Genomic DNA, 27,505 nt, shown 5'->3' on the forward strand with positions numbered 1-27,505 from the left:
GTAAGCCACCATATTGCTTCCATGGTTAACCTGAAGATGGGGCCATCTTGATTCTGAAGGCTGAGCCTCAAGGCTTCAGTCTCTGTGATGAGTTTGTCCTCTCACCTAGGAATACCACAGACTTCAGACCTGCCGCCATTAGAAAAATGTCTACATTGTGCTTTTTCACCCTAGTCACACTTTTGTGCTTCTAATTACCCTGTACCTCCTGGAGGTTGCCTGAAGTCTTATCAGACAACCTTGGTACCCCCATAAAGGACAGAAAGATAGTGGCCACCCCTGCCTATCATGCTGGGAAAATCTTTCCTCTAAGAAACTGCTTTACTAGGCCTTCTTTTAACCTCAGTGAAGTGGGAAAACCAATTAACAAAAATAAAATCAGACGTTTATCATCTTGGGAGGAAAAAAACAAAAATCACCTTAGATGATTTATATAAAAATCAATAATCTTCCTAGGGGCATCTTGCTTGCTAAGAATCCTAGCTCCTGCACAGAAATGCTGAGCTGGGCTTTGTGATTCTCAAACCTGAATCCCTCCCTCGCTCTCCTCCCCCCATAACGAGCTCCTCCTTAATTTGTGGAAGAGCACAGTTAGTTGCCCATTGGGTCTTCTCATCACTGGAATCTTAGCATTTCTCTTGCTGGTTCATGTCTACTTGGCTATCTTTTACTGTTGAGTACGTGTTAAGGGTAGAAAAGAAATGCAGATGCAGAAAGTTGTGTTCAAAGGTAATTTAGCTGTTAACTCAAGAGAAATGGAAAATAATTTGTGTGCAAAAAATTGAGGTTAAAATAATTGACAGCTTTTGTTAATACCAGCAGCTGATACTTTAGGGTTTGGACTCATTGGGCTCTGTTCTGTCTTCCTTTGCACAGTCTGTTCAGTATAAATTCCATGAAGTTTGTACGTTAATTTTTCCCCTTCTGATATGTTGAAATATATTTTCTTGTACCATGTAATTGTCACAGACACACACACCCCTAATGACTCATCCAAAAGCTGTAAGTGACTTTGACTCAGGTCACAAGTCAGGTTTTAAAAGACATTGCATGTGGCCCACACCATTTAGTTATGCAGTATTTGTGTACTGTTTTAAATATGAATTGAGAAGCACTTTTGTGGAAAGGTCATATATAGGTCATTTGGTTTATTGCTCCTATTCCATATAAAACTATGTTATCCTAATTATTGTTCCATTTACAGTTTTATTTTTATAAATCCTGCAAGGAACTTGTCATGGCTTCTAAGTATATTTCTCTTTTAAAAGGTGAATTATTTATTTAAAGTCATGAACACGTGTGAGTTCACTGGTCAGTATTTAAGAAGGGAACATTGCAGTTATGAATAAATATTCAGTCATCCTTCCTTTCTTGGAGAGGGTGATGTAGGAGATAATTGCATTCTAGGCAATAGAAAAAGCAGGGAGGAAAAAGCCTGAGACTCAGAATGGGGTTTGGTGCCTGAGTTCCAGAATTCACCTGAAAGGTAGCCAGCAAGGCTGAACCCAGATAGCGAAGAGGGGCTTGCAAGATGGTAGGCTGGAGAGGACAGTAGAAGGCAGGTCCCGAGGCAGTGTTCAGGAGCTGAATCCTTTACCTGAGAGTTATGGCAAGCATTTGAAGGGTTTTTAGATAAAGTATAGATTGGAATTGAGATGGAAAATGTGTCAAACTAACACAAACAATGGATATATAATTTTTACTTTCCATCAGAATGTCTTAAAGGAAAAATGTTGATGTGAAAGAAACAACAAAAAAAAGTCAACACAGCTTCTCCCTAAAATGTATTGGGAAAGAAGAGATTGGGAGATAGTCTAGTGGTAAAAATCACTCACATGTTATGATTTGGGGTTTTTTTAAAACAGATGATTTTGTATCTTTCCAATTCAGTAAAGTATACCTGATCCAAACCAATTTTCAAATGCATTGGAGTTTGGAATCTTAGCAACATTTACTTTTCACGATGTAAATATTTATATCTGGCACAATTTTTGTTGTCAGTGGTTTGAAGAGCTGAGAACTGTCTGATGGTTCCTTTTGCATTTGTGAAAGGTAGAAAATAAAATATAGTTGGTCGTGATAAACTAATTGGTAATGAAATGCCTTAATTTGATAGAAAATAAGTAAATCATGTTTGCATCACGTTTTTGAAGGTGAAGTTTAATGAGTTGGAAACTTGTTTTGAAAGTGAGAATTCAAATCGCTATTCTGAATTTTGTTTTCCCTTAAAGAAATACCCAACTTAATCGATCTGAAAATCACCCTGTAAGACTGGGAAGTTTTGTAGAATTTGGGCAAGATGTCACATTTCAAAGTCTGAGTCCAGCTGGGTGTCAGTAGGTGAAATGCAGCCCAGTAACTATGTGTTTTGTGTTGCATTTTTATCCACAAGCATTATTCTTTCTGGTGTTCAAGTGTATCTTATGCACAAAACTGTGATGCAGCTCTCTGGAAGCCCCTGACTTGTGTTACTATGTTTATTTTAATGTATTTGACCTGACATTGGGCTCAAATGAAGGAAAAAGGGCTTTTCTTACCATAGTTTAAGGCTAAAATTCAACCTCAGTACAAGAATAACAAGGAATAATAGTTATTCCTTATTCTGCAGTAACTTTCTCATTCTATACACTGTGTCTTGAATGTAATAGAAAATATTCATTTTTACTTAAAAATGAGACTTATTTCACCTTTTAGCCTCATGTGACAGGTTGCAGTCAAAATGTAGTTCAAACTGTGTTTCATGCAAAAAGTTATTTAAAATATTGTATATAATTACCTTCAGGCTATGTACATAAGACGTAATGTATATGAAGCATACATGAATTTTTTTGTTTCGACTTGGGTTCCATCCCCAATAAATCTCATTATATATATATGAAAATAGCCAAAATTAATAAAATTTGAAACACTTATGATCCCAAACACTTTGCATAATGGATATTAAATTTGTAATTGTATTTTTACAAATGGCACGCCCTTAAGGCTGGGTTGTATGTAAATATAAGACACCTACCTTGGAATCAATCCCCAGCCTTTAACGCCATTAAATTTAATGCCCAATTGCTACATTGTTTGGAGCTAATTAATCCATTGTAGTTAAAGCTACTAAATTAACTCAAGAATCAAAAAGGAGGATGGGGAGGTAATTCTTTGTAGTTTCAGGTTGTTTAAAGTCTCCGTATATGAAGAAGTTTGATTATGATATAAATGATGTTTTACACTGTGTTAAGCCTCACTGACTGTTTTAAAGATCGAGACCCTTGTTAGCCACTGAACTTGTAAAATTTCACAAAAGTTTCACCTTTCATGTCTTTTTGCTCAGACCAAAGTGAGTGTAAGCAGTGTGTTTGTGTTTTAATTTTAGTGTACTAGTCACATAAGTGAGAATCTTGGTAATTTGAAAATGAAATACAGGATGGGAAGGTTACCACAGAGTAAAATACGGATAACTTCAATGAATTATTTTGGAATATAGATATTTGCTTTGAGCATTTGATATAGGTGGGAATTGAAAGGTTGTGAGTTTAGCTTTCAGGAAGGAAATATGGCACATAGAAACCTATCTGCTGATCTAAAATACCTAAAAGGAGAAAAAACATATTAAAACTGAGACTAAAATCCTCTTGCCGATTCTACCATTTTAACCAAAAATTAGTCCTGCCAACTTTTCTCATCTGTTAACTCATTTAATAGAATAGACACCTCAGTAGTTAATGACATGACAGTTCCTTAAATATAAAAGGTAGGATCTATCATATGTTAAGTATAAAAGGTAAGATCTAAACATACTTATCATATGTTAAGTATAAAAGGTAGGATCATATGTTAAGTTTAAAAGGTAGGATCTGAGTATAAAAGGTAGTTAATGACATGACAATTCCTTATATGTTAAGTATAGAAGGTAGGATCTAAAAAGGAGACTGGGATGAAGGATAGTACTGTTTTATTTTTTCTTTTCTAAAGTTTCTAGATTTGCTTAAACAGACTTGCATTAATTTGGTAATCTGAAAAATACTTATGTTCTAACCTCTCTTTCCATTTCATTTCAAAATATATTTGGAGTTGTTAAATGTGGTAGATAGAATAATGTCTCCTCCCAAAAATGTCCACATCTTAATCCACAGGACTTCTAAGTGTGTCACTTTACATAGCAGAAGGTATCCTGAAGATATGATTAAATAGAGGATTTTAAAACTGGAAGGTTACCCTGGACTATCCAGGTAAACCCCTTGTAATCACAGAGTCCTTAAAAGGAAAAGACAGAGGCAAGAGAGTCCGAATCAGAGAACAGAGACGTGAGGATGGAAGCAAAGGTCGGAGTGACGCAGGGCCACAAGCCAAGGAGGCCTCTAGAAACTGCAAAGCGCAAAGAAACAGATTCTACCTTAGAACTTCCAGGAGGAATACAGCCCTACTGACACCTTAATTTTAGCCCAGCAAAACTGATTTCAGATTTCTAACTCCCCAAATATAAGATAATAAATTTGAGTTAACTTGAGACACTAATTATGGGGTAATTTTTTGCAGTGCCAAAAAAAAAAAAAAAAACTAAAATAATAGATGTGAACATAAAAATTGTACTGGTTTACTAACCACAAATCAACAAATTATTTTTAAAACTTTTTGGCATTTTTGTAAAATTATAGTCAGAAACAGCCTTTTTCCTATACAACGGGGAAACAATTAAAATGAATTTAATCACAGATTCACAGCAGCTTAGATTTGTGACAGCACCTTTGGAAGCCAACTCCTGACACTTCCAGTCCAGTGCTGGAGTCTAAGTTCCTCTCCACCCTCAGTATCATCTAGTTGTTTCTAGGAGTTCTAAACTACCGGTAGTTCTTCATTTGGGTCCTGTGTTTGGTCTCTGCTGCAGAATATTTGACAGCCATTTTTTTCTTTTACTGTTTTAAAGTGGATGGTTCAGTGACATTGAATACATTCAGGCTATTGTGCAGTCATCACAACTATGCATTTTTGTCACTCTTTTGTCATCCCAACTTGAAACTCTGTATCCAGTAAACAAGAACTCCCCATTTTCCATCCCCCTAGCCCCTGGTAACCTCTGTCCTACGTTCTGTTTCTATGAATTTGCCAGCTCTAAGTACCTCATAGACGTAGAATTACATAATATTTATCTTTTTAATGTCTGGCTTATTTCACTGGGCATAATGTTTTCAAGGTCCATCCATGTTGGTGCAGGTATCGAATTTAATTCAATTTTAAGGCTCAATAATACTCCATTGTATGTATATACCACACTGTGTTTGTCTGTTCTTTCTGTCGATAGACATTTGGGTTGCATCCAGCTTTTGATTTTTGTGAATAATGCTGCAATGAAAATTGGTATACAATGAACTGTTTGAGTCCCCTGCTTCCAGTTTTTCTGGGTGTATAGCAAGGAGTGGACTTACTGGGGCATATCTATGTTTAACTTTTTGAGGATTGTCACACTTTTTTCCACAGTAGCTATACGATTTTACATTCCCATCAGCAATACACAAGTATTCCAATCTTTCCATATCCTCACAGAAACTTGGTGGGGTTTTTTTTGTTGTTGTTATTTATTTTGAAATAGCCATCCTAATGGTTGTGAAGCGATCTCTCATTGTGATTTTGATTTACATTTCCCTAATGAATTGACAGACTTTCACGGACATCCAGTACAAGTTTTTGGAATACAACCTGTTCCTGATACAGAGTATAGAAGATCTTGAAACCTCTAGGGAGGAGATAGGTGGTAGAAATAATGTGACCTTAGCCTAATGACACACTCAGGAATATAAGAAGTCAAAAGAAGCAGGGTGCAGTGGCTTGCACCTGCAATCCCAGCTACTCAGGAGGCTAAAGCGAGAGGATTACTTGAAGCCAGGAGTTCAAGACCAGGCTGAGCAACATAATAAGACCCCGTCTTTAAAAAGAGAGACAGAGAAAGAGAGAGAAGCAAACAAGAGAAGAAACTGACCATCAGCAGACTGTGGACCTACATAGGTTATCTCAAAGAAGCAACCTTTCTCCCATATGTTCAGGTTTCTTGTTTGAAATTTTGCCCAGTAGAGGCTAAAACTACTGTTGTCACCAACTTCCTTTTGATTTCTAGATACCTGGGGCTTATATCAGGGAGAGTCTCAGCAGGAGACATGGAACATGGTGAGTCATAAGGATCCCTCATAGAGGGATCATTTGTAACCACCCCAGGTCTGGAAGGGGTGAGGAGAGGGAGTGAGGACCAGAACCTGGAGACCAAATGAACCAACCATGGAGAGGAACACCTGACCTTCAGGGAGGGAAGCAACCAGCTCAGGGCAACCCCTAAGAATGGAGCTGGGGAACAAGGCCCTGACTGTACTCCTTTCCTCCCCTCTTATGGAAAGAAGGCAGAAGCCAAAGGAGCTTACTGAATCAGTCCATGCAAGCCAGCCTCCAAGCCCCTAAGCAAGGTAAAGATGGATCCAAATGGACAATCGGAAGACATCCAACTCAAAGCTATAGGTGTATCTACATTGAAGTTTCCATATTTCCCATGAAATAAATATAAGCTAATAAAACTCATACTTGCTTATAAATCAGGTATAAATGCTTCAGCCTGGCATTCACAGCCCTTGTAATACAGCACCAATTCTCCTTTCCAGAGACATTTACATTATACTTTGTACACACCTTTTATTCCCAGCGAGAGTGTAAACTTTAAAAAACAAACAAAAAACCTGAATGCATCTCACCTTTTCCTGGGATCTGTGCTTTGGCCACAATATACCCTTCACCCCACTTGCCTAAGAAGCCTCAACCCCTGCTTTTAACCTCTGTGGCTCCAATACTATCTCTTTCATTAAATTCCTCTTGATCTCTTTAGCTAACTGTGAAATCTCTCTTTATTTGGCTTCTTAAGCACCTTACTTATATATAGGATCTGAACCTTGCCTGTAATATTAATATTGCTTTCCTTGTAAGGAATAGTAAGACAAATATACTATAGATATTAGCCCTTAGATTAAGAGCTCCTTATGATAAATATGCTTTTGTATTTTCATTTTGTATCCTTGGGGTCATCCATGACAGTGCTGGCTGATTTGAATTGAACGAAGAGTACCCTTGCTTACCAAAAAATGTGTTTAGGTGGAATTCACCAAAAGTTGCTATGATACAAGTTGGAGGAATGTGAGAAGGCCCATGATGAAAAATAACTTTGCTATCCAAAGAATCTGTTACTAAAACTAATTTTCAGTTATGTTTTTATGACCATTAAAATAAGTTGAAATAATAAGAAATGTGAATTGGCTCGGTATTTAAAATCTTATCACTTCTCTATTTTAAAATTTTCCTGTGAACCTGATTGCAAAATTTAGTTGACTTTATTTAATCATTGCTATTCATAGCATGTCCACATTGCTATGTTCTGAAACCTTTTATGTTTGAGGCTTCAATGTTCCTTCAAAAAATTTATGATATATTTGGGAGAAAATATAGATACCCAGAAGTTAAATGGCAGTAACTGATTTAAATAACTATTTGAGATAATAATGGAATCAATGTTAAGAAATGATTAATTAGCAAATCAATCATCTTGGCATTAATGTTTTAATGAGAGTAAGAAGTTGGGTTGGTCACACAAGACTTTATGGAAGTGGTAGGATATGAGCTAGCATGAAAAGGGAGGTAGAAGGAAATGTAACTTACAGGAGGATCTTAAATGTCAGATGATCTTACTCCATATGCAGAAGGTGGAAAGAAAGGAAAAAGGTAGATTGATTTTGTCATCTAAATGTGTTGCCGTGGTGCTGATTTTTATTGGATAACTATGTTAAATTTTCCTGGATAAGTACCTTACCCATTTAGAACTCACTAGCTGTCTTTAAGCACCAAAGGTCTTTTTACACTGAAACTCTGATATGAAAATGGTATATATAATTGTATGTATATTTGTGGGATAGAGCAGATCTTTAAGAGCTGCTGAAAAAGTGGATGCAATTCTTACTCATCTGTATTTTGTGGATAGACAAATTCCTTTATTGGCATATCAATTATATCCTTTCCAGGAGAAAGTGATGGGGATCTGTTTATTTAAATTTAATTCTAACCAAAGGCTTAGCGATGTGGAAAGGACAGTAACTCTAGGAAAAAAGTAGGTATCTTATCTTAGAAACAATGGTAGCAGGGTAAAAAAAAAAAAAAAAAAAAAAAAATCTAGGCTAGGCTTTGTCCGACATGGATATGAAAACTTCAAAAGGCAGATTTTTAAAATATCATGATTAAAATTGATGTGATCTCATTGCCTCATGGACGATGGCTCTAGTGGATTGGGAAGCTCTTAAAAATAAGATCATGGTAATATAATTACAAATGATAGTACCAAAAAAGGAACTGGTAGGGGCTAAAGATATCGATGTGGCTGCATGGGGAATTTTATGAGAAATAATATTGTTAAATGGCATGTAAGAGATGTAGGAGAAAGGGCTTACAGCCAAGGAAGACCAGAAGATAAATCATTTGTAAATGGTTTCACAGAGAATAAAGCCCAGGACAAGTTGAAGTTTCCAGAAAATGAGGAGAACTTTAAAAAGTTGTGGTTAGGGGAAAGTAGGATAAGTAAGACAATGTATACCTCCATTTGGGAGAGAATACATGGCCATGGATGACCAGATGTGAGAACTGAGTTTGAATTTTAGATTGCCACTGTCTAGTCAGCACTATCATAGATAAATGTGAGAAGGTACTGGCTGGTTCAAAATGAACCAAGCTTATCTCTGATTACTAAACAAAGGGTTTATTTGGCTTACTTCTCTAAGCTTCAGTTTCCTCATTTGTAAAAGGAACATTCATCATTCTACCTCCCTCTCAGGGTGGTGGTGGAGAGAATTATATGAAAAAATGCACTTATTAGGCAGGTTATAATGCAAGTTATCAAGCCAGTGACTGGCAGAGAAGAACATGTTGTTAGCTACCATCACAGGTATTTTTGTTGTCAGCAAGAAAACATAACTCCCAGTTGAATTTGTCAAACTAATGTTTGCATTAGAATTCATAGCATATGTAGCAAGAAGTGAAGTGATTTCAACTCTTTGGAAGACAGAAGAATTCAGAGCTACCTCGCTAGTACCCCAAACCCAAAAGGCATAAAGATAAAACTTTCCTCCCAAATATATATTTACATAAAATGTCACAGATTCAGGCTGGGCAACATATTCTATAAGAACATTACATATGAAAAAGTAAAGGAAGTTAATGGATAATCTGCTCAGTTGAGCAAATAGCACAGGGACAATACCAAGAGATGAATTCAGCCTAATTACACAGTACATGAGGTTCTACATCCATGAAAACTGAGACCATTGTCATGCAATACCCTTCACCGAGAAGACAGTATCTGGAATGTTAGCATCAGTTCCCCTAGTGCCGACAGTAAGATTAACTAATAGAAAAGACATTGACACAGTAAAGTACAGAAGAAGAGGAAGAAAGTAATGAAAAATGAAAACATTTTATATTTAGTTTTCTCTTTCTATGCAACTATTGGAAAAGAAAATATTTTAAGAAGTCATTACAGCTGACTTTTAAATGTACCTTTTCTGTGCAGGCTCAGACATAGAACTAGTTCTGCTGTTTGGAAGTAGCTTTGGCCAGACTTCAATTCAGAATAGGAATTCAAGCTATGTGAAAATTGAATGACCTTCTGTTTCATTGAGACCCGTGGCACAAAAAGAGTTCTGATGGGCACTGAGGGGTACTTGAAATTGTAGAACACAATGAAGCATCAGATAAGAGCTTTTGACTTGACCTGTGAGTCCCCTTCCAACTTTGATGTACTTTGATTCTGTATGAGCAGTGGTTCGATGGGATGTGTGGAATATATTTGCTTGCAGCCACCCTGGAATGAGGATTTAACTAGGATGTAAATCCTCCTAAAGGAAAGCACCCTATAAAGCACTAGCATTGGAAGAAACTTGCATTGCTTCTCAACCACTATCAAAATTATTCCTGAAAGTTTTGGATACAGGCTCTCTCCTTTGGTATATTGTACTCTGAGTAACTGGAATGAAGGATTCAGAGCAAAATGAATGTTATAAAAGAGGACTTTGATTACAGATTTTAAAAATGAGACCAAGGTAATTGTGTTTGTACTCAGAGCAGAGCTTTTTGCAGAGAGTGAAAGATTTCAGTGCGTAGCAGTGAAAAGTGATGAAAGATAAGCAAAATGTGAAAGACTAAGATGCTGTATTTTAAGTTGGGAAATGGATTCAGTGCAGAGTCATTCTGTTGTGGATATCAGGTTCTCATGCACCATTGCTGAGCTTAGATCTTGGCTGAGGATTGCCGCTCACTGTCTTGGCGGTTCCTTGTAATGTTTACCTCTTGACATCATCCAGAAAATCAATGCAGAGTCATTAAGCAAATCTCCCAAGGAAACACCTGCTTGTTGGCTTTAGTATTTCATAAGTCTCTCTAATTCTCTCTCATTCTTTACTCCTCTGGTGAGTATTAGAAAGGACTTTGCTCTTCTTTCCTGCATCATGTTCCTTTATTTCTCTATACTTCTTCTCAAATTTTTTTCCATTTTTCATCTCTTTTACTCTCTTAGCCTTTTCTTTTCTCTCCAGTCTTTATCTCCAACCTCCTCTCTCCCTTTCATCATTTCCCTGTCTCTTTCCCTGTCCTTTCATTTCCTCCCTCTTTTCTCCTGGTTCTGTGTACATATGACAAAGGAACCTGTGCCTTCTCTTTTCTGTATGAGTGAAATTGGTTCTCCATTTTCATAGAACACTTTAAACACAGAGAGATTGACAGTTGTACAGTTTTAGTGACAGTACTTAAATGAGAGAAAATTCAAGTTATCCCAGAACTGAGTATAATTTTTATTAAAAATTATGGAAGGACCAACTTCAGATGTTTAATTAATTTATAGGCAGATGAACTCCTAAAAGAGAGAATGTTCTTCAGGAATCTCATGAGTTCAATATCCATCACTTCATACCACTTTAGTTTTCTGGTTACAAAATCCCACAGATAAAACTAACAGGCATTTGGCTGGGAGCAGTGGCTCACGCCTGTAATCCCAGCACTTTAGGAGGCCAAGGCAGGCAGATCATGAGGTCAGGAGTTCACAACCAGCCTGGCCAATATGGTGAAACCCCATCTCTACTAAAAAAAAAAAAAAAAATTAGCCAGGGATGGTGGTGCACACCTGTAGTCCCAGCTACTTAGGAAGCTGAGGCAGGAGAATCGCTTGAACCAGGGAGGCGGAGGTTGCAGTGAGCAGAGATCATGCCACTGCATTCCAGCCTGGGTGACAAAGTGAGACTCCATCTCAAAAACAAACAAACAAACAAAACAACTAACAGGCATTTTACAAAACAACCAGCCTCTTAAACATAGGCAACAAAATGTGTTATTCACATAATACTGCTTAGAGCCCAGCTCTCTTACCATCCATCTAAACATGGAAGAGAAAAGAAAAAAAATGACCTAATTTTTACAGACTTCTTTCCAGCTAACTTCACCTGTGTAGCAGCCTAAGACAAATGGTTTTTCGTTAGTTAAAAAGATGAGACTTGTAGATCTCCTGGACAGTGGCAGAAACAGCCACACACACCCAAGATAAGCTTTTGATGTTGATCTTAAAAAGCTGGTATCAGTTGTATGTTCTCTCCAAGAAGGCTCTAAAATTGGTTGATCTACTCCTTGTAAGCCTGACCATTTGAATAAACTCACAAAGTTGTTCTATGTAAACCTCAGACACTTTGAATCCTATTAAAGGAATATTATTGCCTATAAACTGGATATCTTTGGTTGCAAAATAAAAATAAATAATAATGTATCCACTACCTCAGAAAAGAAATATAGTAGATTCTGTTTGAAAGGCTTAAGAAAATGCTCATTTTCTTCTAAGCTTGGTTTCTGAAACAACTAAATTAAAACTGAAAAACTGGAATAAATAATGCAATTTGAGTGGTCTATGCAGCGTAAACAGTTGAACATCTGAGCAGCTCTCAGACTTAATTTTTCTGATGAAGATTTAATATCATATGGATACAACTTTATTAATGTTGCATGAAAGATTAAGAATAGCTAAAATGATCAATCTCTTTCCAGTATCTCATATTTTTAATGTTTTAGAAAGTTAGATGTTTTAGTTCCTTACTCTGTAGTATGCTAGGGCAAAGATCCAAACTGCAAATAATGTTAAAATAAGCCATTCAGCCTAATATCTGTTTTTCTCATAGAGCAAACCCAGTGTCTATTCATTAAGGCAAGAGTTTTATTTTGTTAATGTTATCTTTGCCCACCTAATGTTCTGAACAGATTAGTGTTCTGTTTCTAGTCAGATCTTCATCAGATGTGACACTTGATATGATGTTAGTCCATCCTGGCCCTTAGCTCTGAAACATGCATGCTCTAACCCACATGAAACATTTACATACAATATAAGATGAAGGTACATGATTTCATTTTTACCAATAGGTGAAAATGTATATACCCACACAGTTTGGTATGTTACATCTAATAGAAACCTATCAAACTAGCAGCATCTCACCTGCCTAAAAATATTTTCTGCCACCTTCATATCAAGAATATTTTTCACATCTCATCTAAGGAGCAGAGATTTTTCTCAATTTGCATTTTCCTCTGAAATATTCAGAAACTTTTTTTTTTTAAGTTAAGGAAAAGCCACTCTTGCTTCCCTTTAAGCCAAGTAGCTATTTTCACTATTCTCAGTATAAGCAAAATGCATTACTTGCACTATGATGAAGAAAATGAATACACATTATGCTTAGTACGTTGCTGTTTAATGCATCGTTGCTAGGTAGGTTTGAATACAGAAATCAATTCAGAGTTTGTTGACTCTCACGTCATTTATTCTGAGCTTGTCAAATTCAAATAGAATAAGATTTTCACAAAATTATCTGTTCAAAATAAGGGTTGTGTCACCCTTCCAGAGTCTGATGCTCTCTAAGCATAGGTTTAGAGCTTGAGATGAGGATTCTTAAGCAAATAATTTTCTGAAGAAGATTCTCAGGTGAAAGCTGCAAGGGAATGGGGGAAGTAGGCCTGGGGAGAAGTTCAGCAAAGATAATAGTTTAACTGGAATCCAACCATAGCCTGATCCCATGGTAATATAGTTTGGACATTGTACCCTCCAAATCTCATGATGAATTGTTATCCCCAATATTGAAAGTAGGGCCTGGCAGAAGGTAATTGGACCATGGGGGTGGATTTCTCATGAATAGTTGAGCACTATCCTCTTGGTGCTGTCCTTGTGAGTGAGTTCATATTAGATCTGGTTGTTTAAAAATGTGTGGCATCTTCCTTGCTGGCTCTTGTTTCTGCTTTTGCCATGTAACTTGCCTGCTGACACTTTTTCTGCCATGAGTAAAAACTCCCTGAGGCTTCCCAGAAGCTAAGCAGATGCCAGTGCCATGCTTGTACAGCCTACAGAACTCTAAGCCACTTATACCTCTTTTCATTATAAATTACCCAGCCTTGGCTATTTCTGTGTAACAATGCAAGAACAGCTTAACATACACGGGGACCTCCTAAGCATGAATAACACCAAAGTGCTGTGATCCTGCCATGCACTCCTAGGGCCTAGGGAGGCAGCCTTCGGTACCTTCTAAAAGGCACATCTCTTCCCTGGTACTCCCAGGCAAGGTGTCTCCTGTACAGTGGTGTCCTTAAGGAGTTGGCTTATCCTGCCTTTCAGAGCCCATCGTGTGTATCTATTCCCACCTCCACATTGGGTGCTATCAATGTGGTGACTTGAAATCTACCATGGTAGGGGTGTTAACACCACAGAAATCTGCAAATGCTACATAGAAGCCCCCCCTTTTTTTTTCTGGAGAGCTGGATGATAGAGATTTATCAGCACATCACTGTTCTTCTAGGTCAGGGGCAATTCCCAGAAGAAAGGTGAGTTGATTGCAGCCAAAATTAATAGAAGCTGGGGGACATGTCCAGTGGCCTCAAAAAGTGAACCCAGGTAGATCACCAACTATTGCAGCCGGTGTTGGAAAGAAAGCCTCAGATTCATTACAAATACTCATATTCGAAAGGACTCCAGTGGCCATGGTTTGGCCTCCTGAAGAATGATTCCAACAGAACTGCCTGTGCCCTGTATTTCAGGTCCCCCAGGCCCAGTTGCCACTATCTCCTTCACAAAGGTGAGGGGCAGGGGAAGAGCACAGGCCTGATTACATGGAGCTATGACTTTTCTTAGTTTCATCTTAATTCCTCTTTTAATACATCTTTGTGTTAGTCTGTTTTCACACTGCTGATAAAGACATACCCAAGGCTGGGTAATTTGGTAATTTATAAGGGAAAAGAGGTTCAATGGACTCCCAGTTCCACATGGCTGGGGAGGCCTCACAATCATGGTGGAAGGTCAAAGGCGTGTCTCTCATGGCAGCAGACAAGAGAATTTGTGCAGGAAAACTCCCCTTTATATCAGATCTTATGAAACTTACTCTCACAAGAATACCAAGGGAAGACCCACCCCTGTGATTCAATTACCTTCCACCAGGTCCATCCCACAACACATGGGAATTGTGGGAGCTACAATTGCAGGTGAGATTTGGGTGGGGACACAGCCAAACCATATCAATATTCTTTCTTTGCTTGCGTCCTCCAAGACCATAGTTCTTCTAGTGGCAGCTTTGCAATGATAAGGTTGGCATATAGGTATGGCTTTTGCCCAGTGCCTTGGCAGTCACAATGTTCTCATCTTCTTTACCAGTTTAAGCTTCTACCGATCCAGAGCCTGGGAAGTCCTGGGCTATTTCACAACCCAGGTGCCAATCAGCTTCTGGCCAATGACACTGTGTTTCCAGCACCATAGCATTACAACACTGTAAATGCATGCTGGAAATATGTTCAAAATCTAAACAGAGGAAATAGAGGGGAGCTTTTAGGCTTCTTCAAGCATGTGATCTTTATTCTACACATTGCCTTTTAATGATTCACAGTTTCTGAATATAAAAGTTAAGGTTGTTTTTTGGTTTTTTTTTTTTTTTTTAACCAAAATCTTAATAGCAGTGAGGAAATAGGCCTATGCCAAGCAGTTTTGAGTTCATGCTGTTCAATCAATTCAACGTATTGCTAGCATTTTCCTCAAGAGTGTAATATATGACAACTGCCAAGCTTTCCTTTTGCGATTACAAAAAGGACAGATACTGGAGTGAGCCATATTTCTGCACTGCAGGGATATAAAAAATGAACTGCTAAAAACGGCCCGGGAGGAATGAATAGCAATAAGACATCAATGTCATCTGTATACTGATTTGTGATGAATTTTCAAAAGGCTTAATGGTATGATGCTATGATATATAGGGGCCTCCTGAAAGTTAATAACTGTAAGTTATCCACTTGGAGGAATGTAATGGGGGAAAGCGAGTGGTCACAGATAACATATAAATAAGTAACTTTATTAATATAGTCAAACTGTTCTGTGTTGTTGGCCTCTGTGATTAGAAATATAAAATTAAAAGAATCGTGGAGACATGGGAAAGCTGAATGTTACACAGACTCCCAGGATTACACACTTGGTGAGAACTTTAATTTGACTTTTAATACATTGGAATCAATCTGTTAAAGGGAAGAATGTAAGAGTTTGTCAATCACCTTTCAGAGGTGAAGTAGTAACAGAGACTTTGAAGGGAGGCATTCAAGTGGGAGCAACAAAATCTGTTTTGATGAACAAATTGTCCTTGCCAATTACCATGAGATCTGGTATTTCCTACATGGATGGTGTAACACGGTGTAATATCCATATAGGATGGTTGAAATGTCAACAGATATGAGGCATAAGATCTGCATAAAGATGACCCCTTTCAATCTATAGTCTGGGTTCCTTTTGGCCCACTAATTTTTATGGCTGTGTCAGATAGCATCTGGTTAGCAAGGTATGTAATATACAGAAAGCAGTCAATAAATGTTTATTGAATGAAATAATAAATAGATGAATTCTAAAATGCCTCAGATCCTGGAATTACCAAATAGATGAAAAAGGGGAAAGGAACTAAGTATATTGAATACTTACTACTGCCATTTATACATACATATTTTATCTCATTTAATTCCCCAAATGACCTGAGATGGCCAGTTTTACAAACCAGAAAACTGAAATGTGCAGTTGTTAAATAATTTACCCAGAGTTACAGAGATGACAAGAAACAGAGCTGAGTTTTAATCTTAGATTGTCTGACTCCAAAACTGGTTTCCTTTCCAGAACGTTGCACTGAAACTGAAGACAGGGGAGAAATAGATTCCATCCATATCAGGGGCTTAGGAAGAAGGCAGCATGGGTCAGAAGAGTCCTGACCTTCAGCCAATTTCCTTCTCTTTGCCATGTTTTGAGAGCATAAGGGAAGGTGGGTGCTCTGATATCACCATATTTCAGCCTATTAATTGCATCTCTGCAGCCTGTTTGTTTTGGCTCTAGCACTATACATATTTTATCCTTAGGAGTGGTGTTACATGTCTGCTTTGTTTTCTGATCATTGCTCTCTTCCCTGGCAAGGTGGCGAATCACATACTGAATGTCGTTTCTGAATGGGTAATTTTTTTACACCCTTCATCAAAAAAATGGCACATAAAATACCCAAGATAGTTATCATCACTGCAGCAGTTCTGGCAGCTAGAGAGTCAGGGGAAAACACATAGTTTTAATTTCTAGGTCACGATATGTATGTTTTCTCTCTGTAAAAAATGGCAGTGGTGCTCTCTCTGTCTCCTCTGCAGTCTGTCTTCTTGGCTCTGTCTCTTACTTTGAAATGAGGACAGACCTTAGTATTTTTGCAGCTGGGATGTTCACCCCAAAAGCATGATTGTACTTTGGAAACCATAATAGGCACATTTCCAAGTTCTTCAGGGCTCAGAGTGGATCAGGAATAACTTGTAAAGTCATGAGCCTCAAAGGACTAGCCAGTGTAAATGGCCTGTCTCTGTTTCTCCTAGGCAGTCATCCTTTAAGTCATTTCATATGATGTGCATAATTTAACAGGGGCAAAGCTGACACATCCCTGCCATTCATTTCTCAGGCTGCCCTCAGTTCTCTGTGGATAATAATAATGATAATAGATGGAAATTTAAGATTTGTGCGTCTCCTAGTTCAGGGTTAAGATGGAAAGGAATTCAAGGGTGACCCTCAGTTCCCAAGTCACACCAGGAAGAGGACAATCAAAGGTTTTGATTGCCATAGTATTTGGCTCAGCATCCCCACCAAACACTATTACTGCCAGCTTACCCCAGCCTCCCAGGGTCATCCCTTCTGCACAGTCCTGGGAGACATATGTTTCTTTGGAGGCTGGTGCTTGGGGATGTGTGGTCATTCGGACTTCTCTAACCCAACAGCATTCTACTCCACTCTTGCAAGCACTGTTGAAACGTGACACAGCTACTCCCATCATGAGAGTGGGATTTCTCCAAAGAAATAAAGAAATTGTTCCCAAGCCTGAAAGGTCTGACCTTGAAGGGACTTTAGTCTTTCGAGTTTCCCAGAAGATGGCATGGCTTTCCCAAATTTCACAAACATCTCAAACAGTTTAAAACAGGATCCCTGAAGACTTGCTAGGATGCCATCTGAGTGCACTACACCACGTGAGACTCAGAGACTGAGTCACCAACACAAGGATGTCTCTGCTAGGCATATATGTCTTTAGACTCACCCTGCCTTCAATCCTTCAGCTGCCAAAAATTGGTGCATTTCCTCCCCCCTGCTTTTCTAGAGATTCTCACTACCAGTTCCAAAGTTTCCTTTGCTATTTCCTGAGAGTGTCCTGAAAGCTTTATGTAAATGTGTCTTAGAGGCTAGAATCAATACCATTGTGATTCTAGAGAGATATGCAAATTCAGCTCCTACTTAACTCCCTGTGCACAGGAAAGAAATTCCTCCCACTATCCTGCCATTCAGGAGGAAGCCTTAGTTAATGGATGCCCTCCACTCTGCCCCTTAGCTTCCACCTCTTCCCCAGCTATAAAGAGTGGGTAAAGCCATTGGGTTGAGCTTTTCCTCCTGTAACTGAAGGATAGATTCTTAGCACAGACAAGTGAACTGCCTAAAGAAGGCTATGAGGGTTTTTGAATGCTATTAATGTGAATGCAGCATTATTAGAATGTACTTTGAGTTTTAGATGGATATTTTATCCTTTTGTTACCAAGGCTTTTCAAAAGATAAAATATACATTATACTGCATGGAGTATATGAAAGTTCAGTAAAATATGATAATGTTGCTTCACACGCTGTTCTCTTGGGTATGATATCAGGAAAATGTTTTCCTCTGACAGCCTCTTATAATGGATGAAAATATTCCCTTTCATTGCACACACAGTGCAAGGTTTGAGGCATATTATTGGAGTCAGGTAATCTGCCTCTGAAATACTGGTATTTGAAAAGCAAATTTAAGGCTTAGGACGTTTCAGCTTTATGATCATTGACACTGATGTTAGTAAACTCTTTCACTGGCTACGAAGAAGAGAAATGGCAGGCAAGTTTTTTCTTTTTTTTCTTTTTCATTGCCATTTGCTTTGTAGTGACTGCACCATATGGAGCACAGTAAATAAACTATGAAGGTGGCAGGATGCATGAAAACAAGGAGTACACCTGGACTCCAGGGGTCCCTAGCAAGTTACTTTACTTGTAGTAAAGTACAAGTACTTTACTGACTTGTAGACTGGAGCTAATATTTAAACACGGTGGTGAGGACTACAGTTTACTGGAATGCCCCCATTATTGTACCTAGCACACAGTGTTTCCACAATTTAATTTTAATTTTACAGTGAAATAGCTGACCCTGGAAATCATGTCAATAGAGGCTACTCATGTAATATCCTTGTGATTTGAAGTCGGTGTTATTTATTCCGTCAAGTTTACTATACTACTTAGTCCACAAAAGAGGTAATGATGCTACATATAACATGGTGAAATAGATGCTAGATTTGTGGGCTTTATAGAATGTGGTATCTGTACTTGTTAGTCTTCATGAAGTGCAGTAATTTACATAAATTACTCATGTAATCGCTCATGTAATTATAATTTGTCATATATTTAACCATGTCTAATGGTCTGTTTGCTTATCTCTGAGGCTACAAATTATTTGGCACATAGTAGGTGCCCAATTAATATGCACCAAAATTGTTGGTCAGTGCTTGATAAATGCTTATTATGTTTATTTGGACTAAGATGACCAAACTAGGTTAAGAATATCCAGAAATTTGAATGATTTCATTATCACTTCTATGATGTTCCTCAGAAAATGACAAGTAGATATTTCAGAATTCTACAGATTCCGAAGAGGTGTCTCCATCATGTCAGATGATTAGTGCCTAACTATAGACCAACCAGACTTCCATTTTGGTTTTCAAACTCCTTTTGTAGCTCATTACTATTCTGTCTCATTCTTTTACACTTCTCAATTGTCCTTTTTGTATCATTCCAACCAGAAGTCTCAACTCAGCCTTTCTTTCCTGCTTGGCAGATCAAATATACGCAGGGCCCATTGCAATACAGAACCATCCATATAACATGTCAACTTAATGGATCTGGTAATGCTATGTAGAACGAACCGTTTTCTCTAACTCTTCATTTGCTCGTTCAATTTGGATATGCAAATAATATCCAAGATCATTCTCTCACTTAGTCTGCACAACCTCATGAAGTCGTCAAGGCAGGGTGTTAGTTATTGCTGCAATAATGCTCTCTAACCACCATAAAAATCTCCGTGGTATAAAATGTCAGCATGTATTTCTTGCTCATGAGTCTTCAGGTCTGCTGGGGAAGGTCTGATTCAAGCTTCAAGTCAAGATCAGATGTATACTATGGCCCAGGGTGAAGAGGCAGCTACCTAGAGCTTGCCCCCTTGACTGAGATTAAAAGCTCCTGGAGGGGCAAGTGGAACCACACAATGCCACATAATGCCTTAGGTTCAGACTTGGTCCACAGCCATCTCCACTTTTATTCGACTGGCCAAGGTGCATGATCACCTGTGTATCCCACCCACATTCTTTTCACTGCAGAGACTGGCTTTTACTTGAAAATGTAACATAGAACAGTTCAGAGTTGACAAAAGTGATAAATTGAATGTGTCCCAAATGTGTCCCCTCCCTGCAAGGACAACCACCTTTAAGATTCATTTTGCTTTACAAAACTTAATTTTATGAGCAGTTTGGGGGAATTGCTATTGGTATTTTGTAAAGGACATTGTGTCATTGGGTCTTCCAGAAGGAAGCCCCAGATGAGAAATTTCTTTAACCCTAAGTGCTAGAAAAACCTCGCTTCCTTTGAACAATCGATGTGTGTGTGTGTTTTGTTTTGTTTTCCTCTCTATAAGAACGGTGTAACGATGCTGTCCATTTCCCTTTGAGTGTCGAGGCCTTCAGAGCCAAATTTTCACTTGTAATAAAGTTAGAGGAACTTTATAAGCTGGTGAATTACTCTGGATCCTGCCATTCTATCTGAATTTGTCTTTAATCTGCTTTGATTTTTGTGTTGTTTTTGTTGTTACATGTAATGTTAGACACAGTATGTTTTTCTTATCCTGTAAGCCATAACAAGTCTTTTGTGAAATGAGGCAGGGTAGAAGGAAGAACAAAACAATTAAATGAAGCTGTGCACCATCAGGAACGGCTGATTCAAAAGAGGGATATCAGCTGGTGTGTTTCCCTGCTCTTTCGTTGTTATCAATTACCATTGGTAGAAGGATATTTTGTTTATAATCAAAATTAAACTAAATCTTTGGAGATTAAGTTTTCTGAAAGAGCTTAAGGGCAGGATCAAGGGGGATTGAGCACATTGTCTCTAATGCTGCCCTCTCACCATGCCCCTCTCTAAGCCTCTCCTCCCCCCACCTTCCAGGATGAACCCACAAAAGGACATGAGCCTCCCCTTCTGTTATTAATTCCTATCACCCTGCTTCTCATGGTGCATCTGGTTTAAACAGCTTCAGTCACCAGGATATGAAAAGAAAAGATGATGATAAGAAGAGGAGCAGATAGATTAAGCAAGCAGTGCAGGGCAACATTGTATTACATGTCCATAATTTTTTAAATGGAAGCGAAAAATATTTCCAATTACAGAGTGGAAGAACTTGCAGTAGTTTAAAAGAGCCAGTGCAGGAAAAATGGTGAAGGGGCTATGGGATGACGGGCAGGCTGTTGAATAAAGGGGTCTTTCTCGACATTCTTGTTACTTTCTGCAGTTAACATCGATGAGATGCGAACATTGAACAAGAGTGAATACTGCAAATCTCAGAGGTACTAAATGATCTAAGAGAATAGGATGCTTTTTCTGGGAAAGTAAATTATAAAAATCTGAGCCTCCTGTTGACTATTAAATAAAAAGCTATCAAAAGAACATCTGCAGAAGATTCCCTGAAATGGGGTCTTTGTCCTCTGAGTAGATGATTGGAAATTGACAGGTTCCGTTTCATCTCAACACTGTAATTTTGCTCTTATGAAGGGTTGCTTTTTATTTCTAATACTTGCCATGTTTCTTTAGTGTCTTCCCATGTCTCAAAATAGCTCAATAAAAAGAGCAGAGGACGCTGAGCTTCCCCCTTTCAAATTTACAGCGTTTGCCTCTGAATTTCACCTGACTTGCGTGGCTTTCAATTCCTTGAAATCATGGTAGCAAGCTGGATTCTTGGTCTTCAGATAAATAGTGACTAATTCTGCAAGCCTGACCTCCAGTTCCAAAGAACTCTGAGCTCCCCTTCAGTGTAATTCTACAGAACCAGGGATGACATCCAGTCTTCTTTGGTATTGCTTTAGCTGGAAAAAAAAATGAGTTTTTATCTTTAACAGAGGCCAGGAAAGAGATATCTCAGTATACCTTTCACCTTCTGTCTCACCTGTGACGAGGAAGTGCCTGCGCATTTATAGTGACTATGGGAAAGACAGCACGGCTGCTTTGAAATATCATGTGCGCTGGAGCATGCGTTCACTGGAGGTACAGTCTTCCCTGAAATGTAAGCAGCTGTATCTCTGGCTTTTGCAGAAAACCAGATGAAGTAAAAAAATCAGTTATGAAAGGCAAGGACATTTTATTCAGTGAGAGTGGCCTATTTTACTAATGTCTTTGTGTCGATATCAGATTAGCATAATCAGAGTTTGATTCTCTCTGCGTTTGGACAGATGTTACAGTCCATGGCTTTCCTAGTGATTTGGTAAAGTAGGGTACTAAATACATCACTGGAATATAAGTGGTGACGCTGTGGGTTTTAATCCAGTGAATGCGACAGGAGTCATTTGGAAGATATAGCATCATTCCTTATCTGAACTGGCTTTTTATTTAGTAACTGGATTTGTGTTTCCCCAGTAGTCAGGAATGAATGTGGTCAGTATACTTAGCTATTCCTATTGGCTGCCTCCCATTTTATTTTGGTGTAGAGCTAGCTAATAGCAAAAGTGTCTCAAGTGGAAGTCCAGAACAAGAAGATATGGAGTTGAATGCTGTCAGAGGAAAACCCGGCTTCTTAACAAAATCAAATCCAGCAGGCAGCAACTGCCAACATGATAAATATTCTAGTCTTTAATATCAGTGTACATACTGGGCAGAAGAAAAGGAGAAATTATTCACACACTCAAAATTTGTTAAAATTATGTCATTTGACTTCAAGGGAGAGAGGCCTAAGGAAATACAAAGTTCAGATGGAAAACTCGGGCTGAGCCTGACTCTGGGCTCTCCAGGGACCTTCTGATGTGTCAACGTGACCAAAGTAATGACACCGCCATGCATGAGCTCTCCCAGGTTCACCATTTGTGGGAATGAGTTCTTTCAATTAATCTGTGTGCCTTAGCAACTGCAAGTTTCATCTGGTACCAGGTGCATGCAGAAGCAAGGGCAGAATTTCAAATGGAACTGAATTTCTAATTGTAAGTTGGAATTGCCTGGATGGTAGTGTTTGTGGGGCAGAGAACACAGTGCCTTTGAGATCATACAGTACTGAATCTGATCCCAGCCCTTCTACTTTATTCATTAATTTACTCACTATTTATTGAACACCTGCTATGTGCCAGGCACTGTTTTAGGCTCTGGGAAGATAACTGAAAATCAGACAGATGAGGTTTAAGCATTGGTAAAACTTACATTTTCGTGAAGGTTTTACACGTCACGTTCCCCAGGAAACAGCCTCTGACGTGGACATTCTGCACAGGAAGTTCATTGAAAAGGGCTCTCAGGTTTAAGTCCTGCGGGAAAAAGGAAGTAAGAAGGACTGGACCATGAGACAGGCTCAATAAAGGCTGCAGCTGACCCCGTGGAAAGCTCTAAAGCTGGGATGACCCTTCAAAATGGTCCCCCATTGTGCCGAGGGAACCCTCATCTTTAGACAGGTGTATAGGTCAGTCATTGACTGTGGACTTACCGGGAATGAGGTGCAATCTTGGACAGGGGCTCTTATCAGCTAAAGACAATCCTGGGAAAGAGATGGCCACTGAGGACTCCCAGCAGTTGGGGGAATAAGTCCTTCAGCCTTGAAGAGGGATCTGGTCAGGAACAGATATTAAACCAATAAAGTACATAAATATATATACACACACATATACGTATATATGTAAAATATTTTTAATGTGGTAAGTTAATAAAATAAATAAAACAGAATGAAAAAGGCCGGGGTTGCTATTTTAGATGGGGCAGCCAGGAAGGCCCCACTGAAGGAAGAGGTGACATTTGAGCCAACCTAAGTGGAGTAAGCAAGTGAACACCAGGAAGTTGATTATTGAGCCAAAGAGAACAGCTGCTCAAAGACCATCAGGTGGTACGGATTTGGCACATTCAATAAACAGGAAGAAGGTTACTATGAACAGAGGACAGTGAGCAGAAGGTGAATTCAGGTTACAGAAAAACGGCCAAAAATCTGATTGTCAAGAGCCACATAGGCTATGGAAAGGAGTTTGGTTCTAATGCTGATGTTATAGGAAACCACTGGAAAGCTTTCAATAGAGATTGGAAAGACTTGGTGTAGGTTATTAAAAGATTGCTCCAAGTGCTGTGTGTGAAGTTGACTGTACAAGGTAAGGATGGAAACAAAACCCTAGGAAGCCACTGTGTCATCTGGAAGAGACGTAAGACATAGTAGATGCAAGGTGCAGATAAGTGATGTAGTGCAATATCTGTCTCAAAGGTAGGGCAAGCAGGACATGCAGATGGATTGGACATTGGTTGTGAGAGAAAGAGAGCAGTCATTGAGTGAATGGCCCTTTGATATATTGAGATAGAGAAGACGAAGGGAGGAGTGGGTTTTGTCAGGGATGAGAGATCAGGAATTCTAATCTAGAGTTACTGAGTTTGAGGTGCCTTTTAAACATGCAAATAGAAATGTCAAATAGGCAAAACACATGTCTGGAAACTATGAGAGAGAGTGGAGCTGAAGATATAAATTTGTTGGTCCATGGCATATAACAAATATTTAAAGCCAGGGGCCTAGGTTAGACTCTCTAGGGAGTGAGTGTAGTTAGAAAACAGGGCTAACAATTGAGTCCTATAGTATCCCGACGTTTAGAGATTGGCAGGCAAGGGAGGCACCAGCAATGGAGACTGAAACGGCACATCCAGTGAGAAAGGGAAATCCAGAGAGTGTGGTGCCATAAAAGCCAAATGAACAAAGTTTTTCCTGTAGAGAGCAATTAGCTGATCATTTGATTTAGCAAGACAGAAGTCATTGATGGGAGCAGTTTCAGTGGAATAGTTGGGGGGAAAAGCTGCTTGGAAAGTTGATAAATGAATATAGAATGAGATAGTGAAGGCAGTATAAAAACCATTAAAAATTTTTTGACATAAAAGGGAGCACAAAATGGGGGTAGGCTAGCTAGAGAGAAATAGGGATCAAAATAAGGATAGATATTCATCCAGGAAATATTAGGATATACTTGTGCTGATGGGAATAATCCAATTCACTGATGATGCTAAGGAAAGACAGATTCTCTGTAGGTGTCAAGTCCTCCTCCACGCAAGAGAATGTGGGATCCTATCCAAGAAAAGAGGTGCAGGCCATCAGTATGTGAAGGGACAGCTCACCCCCATAACTGGAGGGACAGAGGAGGGTTTCTGTGTGAGTGCAGCTAGGGAAGTAGGTTTGGTTGTGGGAAGATAAAGTAGCTCTGCTTTATGTTCTCAAGTGAGAATCAAGGTCATCAACTGAGAGTGAGGAGCGGTAATTGGAAATTTGGGTAATGGGGAAGGCAGATAATAAAATAGCTAGCCCTGAATGTGGGAGCGTGAGTTGATTAGGGCAATGTGGGAGAATGGTGAAACACACTTGAGATTTATGGTTACAGATGAAATGATAACTGTATGTCTTTATCCAGATTCATTAAATAGCTTGGGGATAAGAACAGAGAAGACAGAGAGCTAGGTCCAACCAGCTATAAGGAATGACATGTGAGTTTGATGAAAGAGAGCAGCAAAGGGTTGAGTTGTTAAAAAAAAAAAAAAAAAAAAAAAAAAAAAAAAAGGACTGATAGGGATGATGGGCCATGAACTCTAAGCAGGTAAGGAGGAGAGCCAGAAAATGATAGAAATACCACTTACTAGCATGTGGCACTTCTATGCCTTGTGCCAAGAGGAGAAAAGAAGTGTGCCCAACTTAACCAACAGTCAAGAGCTTACTCTGTGTCATACACTTTTAGATCACTTCTCAACTCATCTTTACAACAGGCCCAGAAGGTCAGGGGGAATTAACTCCACCTGAGACTCAGCGCAAACCATTTACCCAAAGCCTCCTGTCTCCAAGCCTAAGCCCCATTTTCCACCTCAACGGCTGTCTTAGTACCACAGGGAAGTGTCAACTGCAATTTATGGAGCACTGATGGATAAACTTTTTGATTTCCAATCTTAGGGCAAATATTCAACCGCTTATTTTGTCATCATGAAGAGAATATAGAGAATTTACTTACATCTTTGATGGTTGAAATTCTTGTATGCCTTACAATTATCTATCATGCTGAACATGAGAGCAAACCAAGCAGCCACCTTAGGAGGTTGGGAACATGTAAATAGTATTTTTTAATGTTTCTAGATCTCTGTGAAAATGTAACAAGTGAACCGAGATTTAGAGGATTAAATAATTCATCTAAGTATACTGAACTAAAAAGTGGCAGAGCAACTGACCTTAAACCAGCTCTGAACAAGCTGGAGAGGTCCAAATTCCATAGGGTTTGTATTACATGCACTGCCTCCGATGGGCATGAGAAGCAGAAGCAGCCTAGGATAGAGGCTCCTTCACCGAGCCTGCAAATAATACAGGTAAAGGGGGCTTAGGGATAGATTAGAGGAAGCATTGGCCCTCTTGGGTATGAACTTAATACATAAGCAAACTGAGCTAGAACTTGCTCCTTGGGCATATAAAATTTCCAAATGCACATTTTTATTGTGAGGTGTTTTTTTTTTTTTTGTCCTTTTTATGACTTAAAAGCTTGTCATGTGACTTTTTTTCTGTACTCTGGTGAAAAATGCCTAGAAAATATAAAAGGAGCTCTGGGCCTTCTTCATGGATAAAGGGTGGGTGAAGTTGGGGGACTTTCTCTCGCTGCAGTGGCTAATTGAGTATTCAGCCCCAAAGCTGTGAGCATGGCCATTAAAAGGCAAGGAGCTGGGCCAGAGGAAAAGAAAAATGGTGGGAGAAGGCTAAGGGGTTTGGATGGATGAGCCAGTTTAGAAATTACAAAGATCTCTGATATTCCTATAAGCAGGTAGCCTCATTCCTCCACATTGGTCAAAGGAGAGAACAAAGGCGACAGCACTGTACTGGTCAACATGACCTTGTAAGCATATAAAAAGAGGGTTTTTTTGTTTTGTTTTTAAAGAGCCATATACTATATACATCAAGGGTTATCTCAGATTGTCTGGGACTTTCTCAGTTTTAACACTGAGATTCTTGCATCCCAGAAAGCCCCTCCATCCTAAGCAAACAGGGTCGGTTGGTCGCCCTGTGACGCATACCAGATAAACAGAGACTACTTATTTCAAATATGCTTGCTTCTAGTCCCACACACATACACACCAGACCACACATTTTCCACATACATGTCAGGTCATAGATTTTTCCATTTTTGTATAGAAGATATGGCAACCCTGCTACATCCAGGGAACCCAGAAAATTTTCTCCCATTTCTAATTATCCAAGAAAGAATTAAGACCTTGATAACAGAAAATAGCTTACTACCTTATTCTCTTTCCTTTGTGTTCTAAGAATTCTCTGCCTGCCAGAATATTTTGGAGCTCTCTTCTCTTGTTCTTGAAAGTGTAGTTTTTGACATAATGTAGATGGGGTACAAGTGTTGGCTAATTAAGTTTTGACACATCACCATATTCTGTGAGGTGGCTACAGCATCCTTCATGTAGGAGGGGAAAAAATTAGAAAGAGTATAATCAGGTTTGCATTACTTCTAACATAGGCACCCTGATGCCATCTGTTACCCTCAGCAGAGGATGCTTCAGGTTGGGAGTTAATGCTTTACTATGAACACTGTGGATATGATTGCAGTTTTCTGTCCATTAGTGTGTGCCTGGCTCATTGGGCAA

At 38.9% G+C, this 27,505-nt stretch overlaps 1 protein-coding gene and 1 long non-coding RNA gene across 2 annotated transcripts in view; both read left to right on the forward strand.

Moving 5' to 3' along the window:
* Nucleotides 1-27,505, forward strand: part of CA10 (carbonic anhydrase 10) — a 540,135-nt gene that overhangs the window by 238,959 nt on the left and 273,671 nt on the right. The window lies entirely within an intron of this gene.
* LOC126939634 (uncharacterized) lies at nucleotides 7-25,557 on the forward strand. The gene is made up of 2 exons (XR_007720439.1): nucleotides 7-6,150; nucleotides 6,375-25,557. It is a non-coding gene; the product is annotated as an uncharacterized LOC126939634 (long non-coding RNA).

The sequence above is a fragment of the Macaca thibetana genome, chromosome 16, assembly GCF_024542745.1.
Source record: "Macaca thibetana thibetana isolate TM-01 chromosome 16, ASM2454274v1, whole genome shotgun sequence".
Lineage (NCBI taxonomy): Eukaryota > Metazoa > Chordata > Mammalia > Primates > Cercopithecidae > Macaca > Macaca thibetana.